Source organism: Esox lucius, chromosome 12 (assembly GCF_011004845.1).
Source record: "Esox lucius isolate fEsoLuc1 chromosome 12, fEsoLuc1.pri, whole genome shotgun sequence".
Classification (NCBI taxonomy): domain Eukaryota; kingdom Metazoa; phylum Chordata; class Actinopteri; order Esociformes; family Esocidae; genus Esox; species Esox lucius.
This window is the reverse complement of record NC_047580.1, coordinates 29,940,111-29,956,266: the sequence shown is the minus strand read 5'-3', so window position 1 is coordinate 29,956,266 and position 16,156 is coordinate 29,940,111. Positions and strand designations below refer to the sequence as shown.

At 44.2% G+C, this 16,156-nt stretch overlaps 1 protein-coding gene across 7 annotated transcripts in view; it reads left to right on the top strand.

Annotated features, from left to right (window-relative positions):
• The first annotated feature begins 9,456 nt into the window (after positions 1-9,456).
• l1cama (L1 cell adhesion molecule, paralog a) overlaps positions 9,457-16,156 on the top strand; it is a 71,842-nt gene continuing 65,142 nt past the window's right edge. For all 7 annotated transcript variants that reach the window (XM_034295915.1, XM_029124142.2, XM_029124139.2 and 4 more), the window contains exon 1: positions 9,457-9,602. The gene's annotated coding sequence lies outside the window, so the exon portion shown is untranslated. The remainder of the gene's footprint in view (positions 9,603-16,156) is intronic.

The following is a 16,156-nucleotide window of genomic DNA, read 5'->3' as shown; positions in this document are numbered from 1 at the left end:
GGCGTCTTCTCCATGGTGGTCTGAGAAACCATGTTTTTGATCAGGGGACAACACCTCTCTTGATATGCTTTTGACTATATCCCGGAAGTTTCTTTACTGATACTTTAAAAAAAATGTTTGTTCATAACTAGGCTTAATTGTAAATACAGGAAGTTAGCCCTTATCATAGGCTTTGCAGTTAAACTATGCAGTCATTTCTCTTATTATAGCTGTGTTTACAGGATATCTTTGGTTGTGAGAGTAGATGATGATCAGATGATGGCGGACAGATACATACACTGTAAAATGACGAAGCTCTTGGTTTTATGAAATTAATAATTTAACCCTGGAAATGTGCGGTGGCTTTTAGTAAGAAAACTAATTGATTTCTCCCATTCAACATCATAACATACTGTATATCCTACCCTGTCTGTAATGGCACTGCTACAGGTCTAAGAAAGGCTCCTCCAGCATTAACAGAAGGTCAAACATTCGTAAAGGTGTTATGTTGCGCTGTCATGCCTTCAAAACCTCACAAGTAGCCCTACATAGTGTATGCACTTGTTTTGAACAGAGTCCCTAGAGTGTGCTGTGCAGGGAGCCATTTGGGCTATGGGCCATGTATTTGTATGTCTGGCTGGACAGCTTGTCATCACTTTCTGATTAGGATGCTATTTGTGTTCTGCCTGTGAAGAATATCCTTGCCCTGAAGGAGAGGAGCCGAACGCCGTGTCGAGGGCCAGATGTTGAGCAGAGGTTGGATGAGAGGTTCTCAGAGTCCTCCAGCCCTGTAACCCAGCCAGGACTTAAGTCATTAAAAACCAAACATGACAAATATTCCAAAACAGAGGTAAAAGTATTATTGTTTATGTTTATTTTTCTAAGCTTGTTTTTGATATATATATATTTTAACATTTTGTTACAATTCACCCTAATGAACACAACACAGGAGAGGGCCAGACTCTACCCTGATACTTTCACTTCAGTTCTTGAAATGTATCTACCCTAGTGATTCAATGTGAACTGAGATGTTTTTTGTTGTTGTCTTGGGGTCATTGGATTCACTGGGCTCTGCAAGTTATCATGGACATATGAAGTGACATTTAGTTATAGTACACACAGGTGGACCATACCTATCTGACGGGCAACCATAGTGACATTTTTTGGTCTATTATAAAGGTCAAGATGTCTGAAGCTGAGTCTTCCGCCTATGAAATCAAATGGTGCATACCAAATTACACCTTATTCTATGTTTCACTTCTCTATTTGGAATATAGGGCTATTTAAGACATTGAGTCTCCATGGGTTTTTCATATAAAGTCGTCCCTGTTCTCAATATAAGTTTTGTTATTTAAGTCAATATAAGTTTATTTATTTCAACAAATAATAGGGCACAGCATGGCTGACATAAATGGTGTTACCATTTTTGTATTGAATTAAACTCAACTCTAGAACGAAATGAACCTGTTGAATGCGTTGGTGAGTGCAGAACAGAAAACAGTATTAATTAAAATATTTCTCAAAGAATCACTGTTGATTGACAGGGGGCACGGATTTCAACGGTGTGTCTTGTTTATTGAATGAAAATGTACTTCAGAATTAAATCAACCTGTAGATTGTTTTGGTGAGAGAGGGATACAATTCAGTATATGTTCAATAATTTTTGATTGGTAAGGACCATGGATTTTGCCGGCAGCAGAAACCATCCCCAGTTTCATTGAATGATAACCTACTCCATATATGGTATTTATTGGCCAAACACTATTCACTGTCATTCTCAGTTTGAATTTCACCACAACGGAGAGAGGTCCGCAACCCAGGGTTCAGTGCAAGTTTAGTAATGTTTGGAAATATCTGTTTCGATTAATAGGAGGCTGACAGAATTTGTGTCCCTTTTTCTATTGAATGAATCTACTCTAGAATGAAATGAACTTGTTGAATGTGTTGGTGAAGGAGGGAGACAAAACAGTTTCAGTAATTTTGGGAAAAATCCCTCTTGTTTGACACAGATATTTCATTGAATGGTACTCTATCCCATATAATTACTGGACAAACACTATCAACTAAGTAGTTCAGCTTGCAGAGGGGCGTGCCACTACAGCCGGAGGTTGTGTGTTGGAATCCTGCAGGGGTCTGTGTAAGTTTTGTCCTTTTTGGAAAAATCCCTTTCGATTAATAAGTGGGTACATACTTTGCCAGTGGGTGATTGAAATTGTGTCCCTTTTTCTTTTGAACTATCCCCTTTTTATTGGGGATATTGAAAGGAAATCTACTCCAGAAGGAAATCAACCCATAGAATGTGGAAGAATCCCTCTTGATTGACAGGGATGTCACCTAGGTCTGACAGAACCCAATTCCCCAGTCTCACTGAATGTAAATCCACTGTAGAACCGTGTGATACGAACGCCTGAGTTTGTTTGTCGGAGTCCCGCATGGATCATTATAAGGAGGAATTATAAGGAGGAATTCTGTTCCTTTTTGTATTGAATTGAACTCTACTTTTGAATCAAATGAGCCTGCTGAATGTGATGGGGGAGGGAGAAACACAAAACTGTGTCCCTCCTCTCTACTGCCCCCTGACTCTCCCTGTTCTACTACCCCGTAATACCCATGTTCCCCTTCTCTCCTTCCCCCAACCACACCTTATCTCCCCCTTCTCTACTACCCCCAACCACACCTTATCTCCCCCCTCTCTCTTTCCCCCAACCACACCTTATCTCCCCCCTCTCTCCTTCCCCCAACCACACCTTATCTCCCCCTTCTCTCCTTCCCCCAACCACACCTTATCTCCCCCCTCTCTCTTTCCCCCAACCACACCTTATCTCCCCCTCTCCCCTTCCCCCCAACCACACCTTATCTCCCCCCTCTCTCTCCTTCCACAGAGAACCCCCACCCCCCACCAACCTTGCCCTCTCCACCAAGCCTCTTTCCCTTGAACCTTTCAATCTTTCTCTTTCTACCTTCTTCTCATTGCATCTCTCTCTCCATCTCACCCCTCTATTCCTCAAACCTCCCCCCTCTCCCAGCTCCACTGCCTCTCCTGATCAACCAGGGTGAGTTCTGTCTAGATGTGTCCTCAGTCCTGATCTGGTCTGTTTACAATGATACGATCTGATCACATTTCTTTTAGTTGTCGACTTTTAAAATAGTATGAGTACAGTCAGAATGTGGAAATGATACACCACATCAGCCTGGGACGCCATCCTACATCAGCCAACAGTACACCAGGTGCAATTAATGATGAGGTAGAAAAGAAAACCAGCAGGCTCTGGCCCTCATAGGGTAAGATTTGAATACCTGTGATGTACAATATATTACTTATCAGTTGTTAGACAATTTGGAGCAATTCCACCCTGGGGGTATTCTCTCTGCTCTTTAGAGAACTCTAAAAGGTTATTGAATGGCTATGCAAAACCTTTAAAAGATATATTTTTAAACCTGTTATTTTCCCTGAAGAAATTCAGCACAAAAGTGGAACCGAGGATAAGAAAATATGAGATTCCAAGATAAGCATGAATAAAGACAAGATTTTAGCTGTTATATTTTCTTCTCATATTGGCAGGTGCGAACTGTTCATTGAGCAACAGCACATTATAATTCCCTTGAGGTCAAAGTGATCCGACAGAACAAATGGTCTAAATGACATTATGAAGTTCCTCTGTCATTGGATAATTTGTACATTTGCATTTTGGGGCCTTGATCTTGTGATGTCAGTCATATCAGCTCTGAGTTCAAGGACAAATACTATGCAAAACCCCCCCGTTTGTATATCAGTGATATGCAAACGCTGTTAACGTCGGTTTTCAATGACTAAACTCGTTTTCTAAAATGCTCCTCCTCTCGCAGTCAGTGACAATAATGATCAGTGTTTATTCGTCCTAATAGATGTTAGAGCACTTCTGATCCGTGCATTTTTCACTGCGTGCGTGCGGTGAACACACTCGATCCATGTTTCAGCGCACTACCGAGGGAATAGGCTGCCATTTGGACACGGCGCGGTCATATCTCCCAGAGAAACGGAACGGACAGTAAGGCCACATTTTTGTGAGTCATACAAGCAAGCAAACTGAATCAGTAATTTCCCTTCAATTAGTGAGTGATTAAGGTTGGCTGGTGATGACTGGATGACCGTGGAGCTACATAATGACTTTAACCCGATCAATGCAGAGCACTGGCCTCCGGAGCAGCTCAGCCCCCTCACTGTGGAACAGGCTCCCTGATCTGGGCACATTGTGGCTCTGCCTTTCTTGGCTTTTTGTTTCTCCCTCAAAGTTTTCCTCTCCCTCTTCTCCAGCATCCTTCTTTCGCTTCGTTCCCCTTACACACGATCACTGGACACACCCGCCATGTTGTTCCATCTCTCGTTTTGGCTGGAACGCATCTTGAGATTCGCCATGCTTAACTAGTTTACCAGCAAATCTCTGATTGACCTCGATGCACATACTGTATATCTCACTTTAAGATTTAAGGCTTGTCGTGCTGCTCTCTCTTAAACCGCACACACACACACACACACACACACACACACACACACACACACACACACACACACACACACACACACACACACACACACACACACACACACACGCCGACTACTTTTGCCCCCTTCCATGATACTGTCTCTCTCATCTCCTTTTTTTATTCTGCGTTATTTAATAAAAGGCCCATAAAATGTATTATATCAGTATTGGTCTCCTCTAGTTGTTGACAAATAACACTTGATTCCGTTTTGATTTTGATCCTTGTTTCTCCTGCTATCTCAAAGCCTGTGTATGCTGTTTACTCAATACCCGTCTGTCTCATTTGCTCTTCAGGCTAATGGCGTTCTCTCCTTGTCTCTCTTTCTGCTGACAGTCCTCTTTCCTTTCAAAACCCGTTATTACAATTGTTCATTCATACGTCTTCTCCAGTGCCTCCTTTCTGTTCCAGCGCCTCTCTCTCTCCGTTCCTCTTTTCTTCTTCTCTGCCTTCATACCTTCCACATTGCCTTTCGTCTGCCAGCTGACTCAGTCTTACTGTAAATTGAGGAAGAGGAATATGGACGGATGACGAGAGAAAGAGACGAGGAAGGGAGACTGAGAGGGGTTTATGAGAGGTGATGACCATAGATATCGGGATTAAGATGAAAGAAAATTAGGTCACCAAAAGAGTATGGGAGATTGTGAGACATTGATTGACAGCTAGAGATACTAAGCCAATAAAATAAGTGAAAGTAGGAAGCTTGATAAAAGGCGAAGATCTGCAAAAGCTCAATTAACGTTTTAGTTTTATCGGTTGCTTTGCAATGGAAATTGAGCTCAAGCGTCTTGGTTAAATATGGATTATTATGAACCAAGTTGTTGGACTCCTGAATGCTGATTGGCTGTAATATATGAGAATATATACTATAGTTATGACGTTGCAAAACTTTTTACTGCTCTAATTGTGTTGGGAACTGCTTTTTAATTGTAGAAAGGCATCTTGGGGGTTTGTGGTGTATAGCTAATATAACACAGCCAAGTGCTGTGTCCAGGCCAGGAACTCTGCAATGTGTCGTGCTTAAGAACAGCTTTAAGCCATTGTATATTGGCCACATACCACCCCCCCTCATGCTTCATTGCTAAAATATACTATAGATTAATATAATAGACAATAATAGATTCATAAACATTTGCAGAAATATTGCAGAACATTCATACATTGAAGGACATTTAAAACATGTCATATTTAAGTTTTCTTTATTTCCTCATGAATGATGCATCATCTTCTATAAATCCGTCATCCATTATTTACAAGCCACATAATATTTCACATTCCACATTGCTGCTGTAAGATAATATTTTTCCTGTAGATAACTGGCTCAAATTAAAATCCAGCAGGAAGGAGCAAAGTACTCTTCTGGTGTATTAGTGAAACAAACACAGACAGTCCAGAGACATTATCCATATTGATTTGTCCGTCCGAGCTTGACTTCCTACAAGCTGCCCATTGCTTCCCTTCAACCACTCTGTAATGAAGTGTGGCCTCAGCTTGCTCTTGAGATGTTACTGATGTTACATTATTAAGCAGTAGTGTCTTCTCAGCTGTTCTCATCAGAGTCTGTCTGGATTAGACGACCATTGTTGTAAACGGGCCTCAGTGAACTTCAGAGCCGAGGACCACATTGTAAATAGGTCTTCAGTCCTTACTGGACTTTTATCGTTGATACTTTGAAGTCTCATTGATTAATCCACTGGACCCTTTGGTTTATAGATTGTTCTGACAGGAGCTCCCGCGGGACCACACTACATTGCAGACATGCAGTCGTGTGGCAAATGTATAAAGTCGTGTGATAAATGTATAATGTTCAAAGTAAATTGGGCCACTACTGAATTTGATAGATCTGCCTTTAGTTTTCCTGTACTGCCCATCTGGGGAAATCTAATAAAAAACACTTAGGGGGTCTCCCCCTAGACATTTTATTGATCAATGTATTTGTTTTCATGTACTTTTGTCACTTTCTGGGGCGGCGTTCTGGTTTTAAATGTCAACTCCTGCAGCACGTTACCTGGTGAAACTCCTCACTGTTGGCCCAGATAACAACTACAGTATCTCCAGAGACAAATCCAACTCTGTTCTGCAAATGCCTCTCAAAGCCTGATGACAAGGAACAAACCTTTGCGGGACAGTCCTTTTCTGATGTCAGCGGTTTAAACATCTAATCTCCAGCCTCGCACTTTACAGCCCGTAGTCACAAAGTGCCTCGGAGTAGGAGGACTGATGTCTTATTCAGTGTGGTCGCAAAGACAAATCTGATGGTATGTCACAGCTTCGGCTCTGGGACACCACGAGTGAGGGCCCTTGGATTTCCAGGACGGCGGTACCCCCTCACATGGACAACCCCCCTTGGGATTTGCCTGGCCCTCATCTACACTCAGTGCAATCAATTGTATCTGCCAGCAGGACTGCAGCTCTTTCGTGATTTCCACTAGATCATAACTCAACACAAGCTGTTTCGTAAACAGTCATGGAAATAACTGAATTTCATAAAGTTAGCAGAGTGGTTGAGGTCTGGGTTGTGGTAAAGGATGATTTTTCGTGGCCTATGGTGGCCTATGGTGGCCTATGGTGGCCTATGGTGGCCTATGGTGGCCCAGCTGTCTAAGCCGCTGCCTCCGTATGCTACATTACCTTTCAATTGCTGCATTCTTGCCTACTGACATTTCAGCACACTATCCTACATCTCCCCTAATGTCCCTCCTCTGTCAGTAAAACATGAAATGCCCAATTGTGTATCATTTATATGGACAAGGATTTAAGAAGGTAAACTGGGGAAATAGGTTGGGTTTAACAGTGCAGGTTGAACCCCCTAGATTACCCCCTAGATTACTTCTTGTGTGGCAGATGGAATGCCTGGCACTCTGACTGGCAACATGGAGCTCAGTTGGACCTAGCTGGTATGAAGCTGGCACTGCCCAATGCACTGGCACCATGGGGGTTGGAAAACATGGATCAAATTGGAACTGGGATGACTGGGAATTGTTCAATGAATTGCCTGCTCTTCCCCCAAAATCTCAGTAGAAGGAATCCCGGAATCACAAGGGAACAGGGGACAGGAATCTTCTAGATAGGAATTTTTTGAACTATCTGGGGTTTTATTGAAAGTTTGTGTAATTTTTGCAGCCCTAGACTGGGATAATACGACCATTCCAGGGCGGTAGTCTGGAACATTTCATATTGGTGTTGTGGATCTGAGGTTTGTCCCATACATCTACCACTCTCTGTCTCATTCTGTCTCTCGTTCTGTCCTTCTCTTTTTCACTGGCTTTTCATCACACAGTTTTCAGGTACCCTGATTAAAAAGGACAACAGACAGGACTGTCGAAACATGAGGACGACAGGTCCCCCCATGAGGACATATTGTCCCCCCTTCCCTGCAAAAATCACCCTCTTTGTTTAGTTTTTTTGTGTCCCCTAAATGTTTCCACTTCTAACGACCAGAAGAAAAGGCTGATCAGTCCACAACACCGCGGCCAAGTCGGCGATCACATCACCCCCGGGTTGTATTGCTGTTATCACCCTGACTTGTGTGTCTGTTATCGTGTCACAACACACAGGGGCCACCTGCTGACTACTGAGAGACTTCCTCATTATCCTCCAATCAGCACATCTCAGAACTATTATCCTCCAATCAGCCCATCTCACAACGATTATCCCCCAATCAACACATCTCAGCGTCTCCCGGCTCTGCCACAGCGACCCGCTGTCACGCCTCGAGTCAAGAGTAAAAACTGGGGTTAGAATCAGGAAAAGGCTATGTTTTTGTGTTGATGGTTAGAAAACATGTGATTTGAATGGGAATCATTTCTGGGACCCCACATGTACAGTAAAACATAAAATGTGTGTCTGCATTAGTTCGCCTAAAAGAAGCCCCAGTTGGGAAACAGGAAGAGAGTGATGGACCCAGCTGAGAGTAGTCCATGTTATTAGTATAAAGGCTAATTCATCTTTCCCATTAAGACCTGTACGTGCAGTATACTGTTCATCCTAAATGACAACCTATTCCCTATTTAGTGCACAACCTTTCAGCAGAGCACTGCCGTCCCAAGGACTTGATCCCTTGGGATTGGTTTAAAACATGTCCCCTGGCTAGGTAACAGAGAGCCACTGAGGCATTGGAGAGGGTGACAGCACAGAGAGGTAGAGCGGGGCAGGGCCAGGTTCCACCACTATGCTAATCAATGTATTGTTATGCCTGAACTGATCTGCATGTAGAAAGAGGGAGACCTGCTCTCTGTCTGGCAGCAGAGGTGACTGGCTGGCTGTATTACTGGCTGGCTCTTTGACTGGCTGAATGACTGACTCGCAAGCTGGTTGGTTGGCTGGCTGAATGACAGACCAGTTGACTGGCTGAATGAATGATTGGCTGGCTGGTGGACTGCCTGAATTGATGACTGATTGACTGACTGGTGGACCGGCTGAATGAATGACTGATTGACTGGCTGGTGGACCGGCTTAATGAATGACTGATTGGCTTGCTGGTGGACCGGCTGAATGAATGACTGATTGGCTGGCTGGTGGACCGGATGAATGAATGACTGATTGGCTGGCTGATTGGTTAGCCGGCTGGCTGACTACTGGAACCTGACTGACTGATTGGCTGGCCGACTGGCTTGCTGGTAGCCTGGCTGGCTGATTGGTTAGCTGGCTGGCTGACTACTGGAACCCCATCAAGGCTAATCCAGCTAAAGACGGATGGATCGGGGGGGGGCACCACCAAGGGAATGGAGAGAACATGGGAGGCAGCGGGGAGGAAGACAATAAAGGAATGGTCAGAATCCACAGAAAGAGCGAGTGTGGAGAGGAAAAGGAAGGACGGGGGCAGGAGAGGGAGGGATGGGTGGAGGCATAGCAGAAGAAAGGTGATGTCACCCCTAGTAGGCAGCCAATCAGAGTGAGGCAGCCAGAGAGCGGCTGAGGGAGAGAAAGAGGGTGTGTTTTTTTTGTATCACTGCAGCATCAGCACTGAGAGGAAAGGGAGGACACAGTCACAGTGATAGAGGGAGAGGAAGAACAGATAAAGAAGGGAAAAAAGAAGGACAAGCACTTGCCAGAGGAAGAGGAGGACCAACATCCCTGAGGCCATCTGTAAACCTGTTTAGGTAAGAGAATAAAGCCCTTAGAAAGACGGGATGACTGGGAGGGATAGAGAGAGGTTCTTAAGAATGCTGGCTGGGTGGAGGAGAGGTGGCTGGGTGGTTACAGCTTCATCACACCTTGGTGACATCTGCAGTTCCACTCCCTTCACAAGATGGTGGCTTTACGAGTGTTGATATTTCACTAAGACTCCTGTGGAGATGTACATTTTTCAATTGGGTAAATGTGTGGCAGTGGAAGTGGCTGTCGGTTTTGTACCGTAGTATCGCCTCCGTAGTTTAATTCATTTGAAAAGTATGAATTTGTAGTTCTCAATTTGGCAATGAGAAGTAATCTTTTTGAACAGTTTGAATTAATGCTCCAGGGAAAGGATATTATTGGATGTGTTTAGTACATTTGGCTGGTTCACTTTCTTACAGTGTGTAGCGTGCAACAGGATCCAACAGGCTGACGTTAATATTGAACGCAACGCCGTGCTGTGGGTTGACTGGCTGGAAGAAACTGTATTCGACGTAGTTTTGTTAACAGGAATAAATACGACTTTCATTTAACATTCTGTTGGTAGTGCATTTTGAGACATACGTTCATCTAATATTGATATTATACACTGTATTTTCCGCAGATTGAAGATTAATAGGGTTAGCCTGCTGCAAGTTTCAAAATCAGTATTCCCCAGTGTGAGAAATGTTACTTGGACAGTGCGTACATTTACAAATCGGTTGTAAATAATTTGGAGGCAATTATGTCTCTCTACTTTTGTATCTGAGGATATTTTTTGTGATGCTACTTTTTAATTACTTGTTTTAATTTAAACTGGAAACCTCCTGTCTGTCTGACTGGATTAATGCTGTTGGTTCTGATTATATTTGTACTGGTCTGGTAGTCCAGTGTTCTTTGGGTAGTTGGCTAAAGGCAACACACCCACAACAAATGATCTGGGACCAAGCTAGTTCATGGTCTGTCAAAAATCATCTGAGGTTAGTTATACAGCACAAACAGATCTGAAACCAGGCTAGTGGGGATGGTGAATGTGGAGATGCCCTTTGCATGATACTACATACATTAATATGATACTAACATGATACTACATACATTAATATGGACTGATCATCAATAAACACTCCTGCTTTGTTAGTACAAGCTCTTCTGTCCTGACTATCTTACTGCAGTCTCTCTCTGTCTTCCTCCCTTTCTGCCTGTTTCTCACTCTTTTCTCCTTGTCTTTTTTCTCTCTCTCTGAACCTTGTCCTCATTCCCTGTCTCTTTCTCTAGTGTCTCTCTGTCTCTTTATGTCTTTTCTCGCTGTCTCTTTGTCTCTCTCCTTCCCTCCCAGTCTGTCTGTCTCTTTCTGTCTATTGCCCTCTCTCCCTCCCTGTCTGTCTGTCTCTTTCTGTCTCTCACCCTCTCTCTCTCCCTCCCTGTCTGTCTGTCTCTTTCTGTCTCTCGCCCTCTCTCCCTCGCTGTCTGTCTGTCTCTTTCTGTCTCTCGCCCTCTCTCCCTCCCTGTCTGTCTGTCTCTTTCTGTCTCTCTCCCTCCCTCCCTGTCTGCGTCTTTCTGTCTCTCTTTCCCCATCTCTCTGGGAAAAGGATGATATCTGGGCCAGTGCTACTCTGTGGTGCCTCCATCCGTCTACGTTAGATACCCCACACAAACTACAGTGCCGTCTGACAGGACAGAGACATAGCGATAAAGGGATGACTATGGAGAAGGTTAGAGAGATAGAGAAAGAGGGTGAACAGAGGAAGAGAGAAGAAAAGAGGGAAGGGGAGCGAGGAAAGTAGAGCCGTAAAGACAGAGATGCCATCAACAGGAGAGAGGGGGAGGAGTGACCAGAGAGAAAACCTTGGAGCAGGAAAATAAGGGTGTGGCCGGCGGCTCACCCAACAGACAGTAGGTCTATAGGTGTGGCTGTGGAAAGATGCAAACACTGGGCAACGAGGCCTCACATCTCCATCAGGCAAACACGTCGATTACACTGTAGAACATTCTGGCGTTCTAGAACAAAGGTTATTAGCCTTTTAGTTAACATGCTGTGGTTCTTCGTTAGTCACCTGTGTGTGATACTTGTCATGTTGAATGAACCTTTCCTCTTTCCACATTCTCTCTCTCTCTCTCTCTACCATCTTTCTCTCCTCCCTCAATCATCGTCTATTTCTCTCCCATCTCTTTCTCTCATGTCCCTCGCTCGCGCTCCTCCCACGGTCCTCCTCTCTCTCTCTCCTCCCTTTCTCCGTGTCTCGTAACCTCCAGCCTGTCCCAGATCAGAGGAGCACTGGGGATGTGGAATGCAAGTTGACAATGACTTGTTGCCGTCTGTAGGACGTCCATAAACATACTGCACAACGCAAACACACAAAATGGAGAGATGAGAAGTGTGTGTGTTGTTGAGCGTGTGGTGTGTGTGTTGTTGCTTTGAGTGTCTCAGCGTGTGCGTGAGTGTGCGCAAAAAGGCAGAATACCCAGGAGACTTCTCTCTGCTCCATCCACCTGCCGCTCCTCGCCACATTACCACAGAGAGGAGATTGCTACTGCAGGCAGTGGGACTCTCCTACTAGTCCTGATGTCCTACAGACAGTCTCCTACTAGTCCTGATGTCCTACAGACAGTCTCCTACTAGTCCTGATGTCCTACAGACAGTCTCCTACTAGTCCTGATGTCATACAGACAGTCTCCTACTAGTCCTGATGTCCTACAGACAGTCTCCTACTAGTCCTGATGTCCTACAGACAGTCTCCTACTAGTCCAGATGTCCTACAGACAGTATCCTACTAGACCTGATGTCCTACAGACAGTCTCCTACTAGTTCTGATGTCCTACAGACAGTCTCCTACTAGTTCTGATGTCCTACAGACAGTCTCCTACTAGTCCAGATGTCCTACAGACAGTCTCCTACTAGACCTGATGTCCTACAGACAGTCTCCTACTAGTCCTGATGTCCTACAGACAGTCTCCTACTAGTCCTGATGTCCTACAGACAGTATCCTACTAGACCTGATGTCCTACAGACAGCCTCCTACTAGTTCTGATGTCCTACAGACAGTCTCCTACTAGTCCTGATGTCCTACAGACAGTTTCCTACTAGACCAGATGTCTGATGACCTACAGACAGTCTCCTACTAGTCCAGATGTCCTACAGACAGTCTCCTACTAGTCCAGATGTCCTACAGACAGTCTCCTACTAGACCTGATGTCCTACAGACAGTCTCCTACTAGTCCTGATGTCCAACAGACAGACTCTTACTATACCAGATGTCCTACAGACAGTATCCTACTAGACCTGATGTCCTACAGACAGTCTCCTACTAGTCCTGATGTCCTACAGACAGTATCCTACTAGACCTGATGTCCTACAGACAGTCTCCTACTAGTTCTGATGTCCTACAGACAGTCTCCTACTAGTCCTGATGTCCTACAGACAGTCTCCTACTAGACCAGATGTCTGATGACCTACAGACAGTCTCCTACTAGTCCAGATGTCCTACAGACAGTCTCCTACTAGTCCAGATGTCCTACAGACAGTGTCCTACTAGTCCAGATGTCCTACAGACAGTCTCCTACTAGTCCAGATGTCCTACAGACAGTCTCCTACTAGTCCAGATGTCCTACAGACAGTCTCCTACTAGTCCTGATGTCCTACAGACAGTCTCCTACTAGATCAGATGTCCTACAGACAGTCTCCTACTAGTCCTGATGTCCTACAGACAGACTCTTACTATACCAGATGTCCTACAGACATACATACCATCCTACTAGACCTATCTGGAGTGTGTGATGACCTGGGCAGGGCTATCTACTGTAGTGTGTGATGACCTGGGCAGGGCTTTATAGCGACCCTGCAGCAGAATGTAATCTCTTCCTTCTCATGTCAGCCGTGGTTTAATTGAGCTGTTGTAGCAGAGGGATGGATGGAGAGGTGATTTAAGAGAGACCAGGGACAAACAGAGAGGGGTGTGTAGGAAGAGAGGGGGAGTGGGGGAGAGGGGGAGTGGAGGAGAGGGGGAATGGAGGAGAGGGGGGGGCTCTCATTTGGACGGGACTCACAATCCGGCAATATTTGGTGTAAATGCTGATAGTCTGGTGCGAGGGAGAAAGGAGAGATCGAGAGAGAAGGAGAAAGAGAGAGAGTTGGAGAGAAAGGAAAATAGAGAGAAAGCACTAGAGGAGTAAAAAGGGGGACAAGGTCACATGGAGGATGGGCTGTAAAGATAGCAGCAGGGAGGAAAAACTGGAATAAGGGAGAGGTGATAGGAGGAGGTAGTGAAGAACTGCTGATATGACATACAGATCTATGTTAATGATCCAAAAAGGTTCTCGTCACGGGACATTTGGGCATTATTATTTATGTATGGCCTTGTTTACATGTATTTCTGTGCACTATTACTTTTTATGTAAAGGCAATGGCCTAACTCACAATACCAACCCATGCTTTCCCTTTTAAACTGAAGAGATGTGATAGCGACTGAAAAGCAGTGTTTCTGCTAGACCTGTTTACACACATCCTTATACACCCTACAGGCTCTGCATTATTACTGTAGCTACGTAGCAGCTTCTCTGTTTTACCATAGTTAGATGTTCCAAGGTTTTATGCTAGCCAGACGTTCCAAGATTTTATGCTAGCTAGATGTTCCAAGATTTTAAGCTAGCCAGATGTTCCAAGATTTTATGCTAGCTAGATGTTCCAAGATTTTAAGCTAGCCAGATGTTCCAAGATTTTATGCTAGCTAGAGTTTCCAAGATTTTATGCTAGCTAGATGTTCCAAGATTTTATGCTAGGTAGATATTCCAAGATTTTATGCTAGCCAGATGTTCCAAGATTTTATGCTACCTAGATGTTCCATGATTTTATGCTAGCCAGATGTTCCAAGATTTTATGCAAGCTAGATGTTCCAAGATTCTATGCTAGCTAGATGTTCCAAGATTTAATGCAAGCTAGATTTTCCAAGGTTTTATGCTAGCCAGATGTTCCAAGATTTTATGCAAGCTAGATTTTCCAAGATTTTATGCTAGTTAGATGTTCCAAGATTTTATGCAAGCTAGATTTTCCAAGATTTTATGCTAGCCAGATGTTATAAGATTTTATGCAAGCTAGATGTTCCAAGATTTTATGCTAGCTAGATGCTCTGTCGTTTTATGCTAGCTAGATGCTCAGTTGTTGTACGCTAGCTATATGCTCCATGGTTTTATGCTAGCTAGATGCTCCAAAGCCCTCAATTAATTTGCATTAGGCCCTACCCACAGCAACAAACATCAGCTCCCCAAATACTCACTGTAGAGTGAAATGAATACATTCCATAACCATGCTAAAGCAGAATATAGCCCACATGCAAGAACAATACACATTATATAGCCCACACACAATTAAACATTTACACACACACACACAACACCCAATTTACCAAGCCTTTAAACCACATCAAAGTCTTTCTCTGTTCCAAGGAAAACAACTGTCAGAACAAAGATAAACAACAGGTTAGTTAGGAGATGGATACTGTAACTAAAGACTACCTCCTAAATGAAACAATATTCCCTACTTAGTACACAAGTCTGACCAAGGTCTGTAAAGAATGGAGTTCTGTTTATGGGAAACTGTTTCATATCTGAGCTTCCTGGTTCATCTCTCATCTTTTATTCCAGTTTTCTTCAGTGAATTCCCCGCTGGGACTAACAGGTGTGACTATGCTCTGACAGGATCAAACACTCGTGGTGTGTCAGGTTCTGCACACTGCTGAGCTGAGACAACTCTTCTGCTGTTAGCCGCGATGAAGTGAAGTGACGGTGTGTGCGCGCGTGTGTGCGCAGGCAGACGTGCGCTTGTCTGCGCGTGTGATGAATGAAGCCTGTTTGATTTAGATTCTGCAGATGGGGCTTGCTAAACTGACTGGCGTGTGTCAAGTGAGGGATCAGGCAGACATGTGTCGGGGTGGGGTCCAGAATACGTTACTGTGATTCAGAGGGTGAAGGGTCAGGCAACGAGTGATGAAAGGCAAGCCAGGAAGACATGATTATGAAAAAGGGAGGGAGGGAGGGAGGGAGGGTGAAAAGGTGTGAAGGTGAACCTTGAAGAGAGAGACAAAATAACAAAACATCATAGATTTTTTTTTGAGAAATAGAAATAATAATGCATGAATAAACAATAGAGAAGGACAGAAAAAATGAAAGGTTTGTCAATAACAGCAACAACATGAACTCACCAAACCCCAGTCATCACTCTTCAGCAGGTCTCTCCTTACATATCCTGAGCAGTTCTGTCAAGTACAGAATTAATTCCCTCCCATCCATCCATCCTTTCATCCATCCATCCATCTTTCTCCCTTCTTTTCTGTGCCAAGGATGGTTTCATATGTCAAGTCTGGATTCATGTGCAGTCTGGTAGCAAACCAAAGCCTGCCAGTCCAGGACTTAATCAGAATAATGGCTACTTGGGAGATTATTATTGAACTTCTCAGAAGCCCTCAGACACAAAGACCAATTAAATGGACCCAATTGCACAACCGGACCATGGGATGTGTACTACATGAAACCCTATTCTCCCATAGGGCCCTGCTCTAAGATTGTGCTC